Source organism: Helianthus annuus, chromosome 14 (assembly GCF_002127325.2).
Source record: "Helianthus annuus cultivar XRQ/B chromosome 14, HanXRQr2.0-SUNRISE, whole genome shotgun sequence".
Classification (NCBI taxonomy): domain Eukaryota; kingdom Viridiplantae; phylum Streptophyta; class Magnoliopsida; order Asterales; family Asteraceae; genus Helianthus; species Helianthus annuus.
In genome coordinates, this window is record NC_035446.2 from 116,039,125 (window position 1) to 116,043,175 (window position 4,051).

Below are 4,051 nucleotides of genomic sequence, written 5' to 3' on the forward strand. Positions count from 1 at the left end.
CAAAATTCTAAATAACAAGGGGAGAATGTGACAAACGGCAAAATTCCGGTAATTCCGTATAACTTGAACAACTATTTTAACTATTATTTTTCGCATATTTGACTTAATTCTAATTAATTAAAGTCTTGAGAGTCAAGGAATTACAAAAATCATAGTGAATTATGATAATGAATCCGAAGCGATTAGAAACAATATCCTAGACTAACAATAGGAACGCGAATAAACGATACTTGTCAGCACTAGTCGCGGTACAGTCTGACACAATGAAAACATGACATACAGTTATGTCTACACAAATATTTTATAAAAAGTTTTGTCCAAAAATTTATATGTGCTGTATTATTTACAAAATTCCAATTAAAAACCAAATTGTTCAAGTCCGCAGAAAAATACAGAAATCGTGCGGAAATATACAGCATTCCGCAGAACGAAACCGTAACTATCTGAAAAACCCAAAAATAAATATTATTTGACATAAATAATATAATGAGTAGTAAAAACGACACAAAATCCGCAATTGAATCTTTTTGCGTTAAGTTGCACGGCTCGTTCAATAAACTGTCAGTCAACAAAGCCGGTACCGGAAACGTGTCAAAAATAATAAAATTTTTAGTCCAAAAAGTTGGATTAAATATTTGGATAATAAAACAAGTACAAAAATAAATTTTTGTTATGTATTTGTCTAAACAAAACACGGTGTCAGTATTTAACCCGGTACAGGACCCGAACCGACTTTTTCACCCGAATTACAAACTAAAAATTTCAGTGAACTAGTTTTAACTAGTGTCACACTACTTTAAAATATGAAGGCTTAAAACCTTGTACATATTTTTATATAAAATGTCAAAGTTCTTAAAATGCTTAAAAGCTTCTAGTTAAAACAAGTTTTTTTTTTTTTTTTAAATTCAGCAAGTTCTTTTCTTTTTGCTGAATTTTCGTCCAAGTGGGCACCCCACTATTTGTTCTTTTTATTTTTTTAATTGAATGATTATCTAGATGATGAAGTGGAGTATGTGTTGGCATGGTATTAACATAAGTGTAAGAGTTAGTTATGTGGTGTCATTGTTATAACACTTTTCATAAATCACTTACACACACTACAAATCTTTTACACCTTTTCAAACACACACAAATTCTCTCAAACACCTTCATATCTTCATCAACCTACCAAGAACACCATAGAAAAACCCTTCCATCATATTCATCTTTCTTATAAACCACATGGATTTTCATGGAAATTAAGAAGATATAAAGTATTTGCAAGTTAAATCAAGCCTTTTCATCCATCCAAGAGTCTTCTAACAACAAGATCTTCATCTTCTTTGGATCATAAGCTCTTTTAGATCATCCCTAGCCTAGAGCTAGAAGTGAGCTTCTAACTTTATATTTATTTTTCTTACTTATGTTATGATTATTATTATAACTAGTAAAAACAAAATAATCATAAATAATAGTATGAAAATACAAAGAAGCAAAAATACAAATCATGATATCTATGTTTGTTTATGTTGTGATTAAGGTTTGTTATTTTAAATATTTGATCTTGTTGAGATGATTAAGACATGTATAACTTGTTAGATGATATTCTAAAAATATGATCTAACAAGTATACATAAACATGTTAAAGTTTTTTTTATATATTGGATGATCAAAATCTGTGGTGTAATTAAAGTATTTAATGTTTTTAAATAAAAACAAGACTTTTTACAAGAGTATAAAAAGTAACATACAACATGAGATTTTTATAAAAGTTGTAAAAACTAGAAGTAAACTAGGTTTTTGAACTAGTTAACATATGTTGTAAGCAAGTTCAAGACCCTACATGATTTTGAGATCATCTTGATAAGATTATGTTATAAATCTTGTTATAAAGTTTATGTATCTTGTTTATAAAAGTTATGAGTAAATTGTGATGTTGATTTGAAAAGAAAAAGATATGTTTATTAAACATGGCAAAGTGATTAAAACAAAGGTGATATGGCAAAATTTTCTTAAAAACTATATGATATAAAAACTATCATTTTTAGTTAAATCTTTCCAGGATTTACAAAGATATAAAAGAAAACTTTTTATAAAAAGAAAAGATTAGATAATTATATATTTTGAGAAAATATATATTTGTTCATTTTAACAAGTTATGTGATATGTAGTAATTTGTGTATTAGTTATATATATCAAAGATAAGAACTTGATTAAAATGGTGATAACAAACTCAAAAAGACTTTAGAATTCAAGTCTTACCAAATTTCATATAAATACGCCTTAAAGACATATTACGGACATTACGAACGATCGGACATAAATTATGGACAAAACGGACGACGAACGAACTTATGGACATCTTACCCATCTGAGGACTTAATACGACATCTAGACGATCTTTCGACACAAACACAAAATTTACGTTACCATTACCAAACTTCAGACATTTTGGAAAACTTATAAAAAGCATTATGTTTTTATTATCTAAAAAGTATAATTAGAAATTTTTTATAAAATTATTTTTATTAAAATGAAAGACTTATCTTTTGGGCTAAATATTTATATAAAATGGGCTTATATTTTTTTATTAAATTATATTGGGCTTAAACTAAATACTTGGGCTAAGCCCAATAGCAAATAACTCATGGGCCAAGCCCAATACCAAACTTATGGGCCCAAAAGCCCAACACTATTTAAAGCCCAACACTATTTAAACCCAACACTATTTAGGCCCAATGACATAACTTGTAATGAAATACAAGTATACGATTAATTACTACTAAACATGAATTCAAGGGAACTAGATCCGACTATATGACATACCAGATACACGATTACTTACATATATGTATTTGGAAAAAAATATATATATAACGGTTAAACAAAAAAGACATACAAGTCTTACACATAATTAAGACATAAGACTTGTACTCAAGTTATTTACAAAGACCGAAGTGTCTAACAAAATATAACAACGATTGTAGGTCGCAATACTGTTCAGGACTACCGTACGTGAAATCATATTTACTTCTACTCACTGAAGCGATACTGTGAGTTCATATCCCCTTTTCATTTTAAATGTTTTTCAAGCTTTACAACTATCGGGGAAAATACATGTACAATAAGTATGATAAGTCAAGGAATGAAACACCTTAGATCATGTGTGAAATTAGGGCCATACCTAAAGCACCATTAATCCAGTTTGGACCAAGGAACAAAGGGTTAGATCTAATGGGTTTTGGCGAGCCCCACTCATGGTCATTCATTTACCTAGGAGTGCGTTTGTTTCCCTACGACATGGTGTCGATACAATTAAAATCGTCTAGGGTTGGTTTGCTTCCTAATTCGTCACACATATTAATGTCCTTGCAAAACATTAATGATCACGATTTCATTGACGCTTTTCATACTATATTTGATTCAAATACAAATACATTTTACATTTTTCGGGTGTATCATACATAACTAAACTGCATGAACTCGCTCAACCTTTGTTGATTTTTCTACTTAAACATGTATTTCAGGGAATTAGTGGACCTTGTCAGGGATTCTAATTCGGGAAACAAGTATCAAGACTCCGTGCCATCTTTTGAAGGGTTTATCTATTATACTGCCGCTTTGCGGTGATATAGTGGATAAAGACTTAGTGTTTAAAATTTTCGTTTTGAATGTATGAAATAATAACAACTTAGTTTCTTTGAATGGTTTGTAAATTATAAACTTAATGTATGTTGCGCATCTTTTGAGCAATTATGGTAATGGCAATGGAGTATGTTTTATTCATTTAGTATGTTTACTTATATCATTATGCAATGATAACCAACAGATCACACCTCGCGCTTCCGCTACGAGCAGGGTGTGACAGCAGCTTCCCAAGCAAAACAAAGAAATCAGAAGACTGAACACGCCCCGTGCTCAGCGAGCACGGGGCCGTGCAAAAGAAGCAGCAGAAAAGACAAACCTATAGAAGCTTCTACTGCCCACCACGGGGCCGTGCCCAGCGGACACGGTGGCGTGGTCAGAATGTTGCAGGCGCATTTATAGTAATTGCGAATTACAATTAATGAAG

At 30.8% G+C, this 4,051-nt stretch overlaps 1 long non-coding RNA gene across 1 annotated transcript; it reads left to right on the forward strand.

The window, feature by feature from the left end:
- Positions 1 to 1,086: 1,086 nt before the first annotated feature.
- On the forward strand, positions 1,087 to 3,592 carry LOC110905797. The gene is made up of 3 exons (XR_002573425.2): positions 1,087 to 1,367; positions 2,967 to 3,032; positions 3,507 to 3,592. It is a non-coding gene; the product is annotated as an uncharacterized LOC110905797 (long non-coding RNA).
- Positions 3,593 to 4,051: the final 459 nt, after the last annotated feature.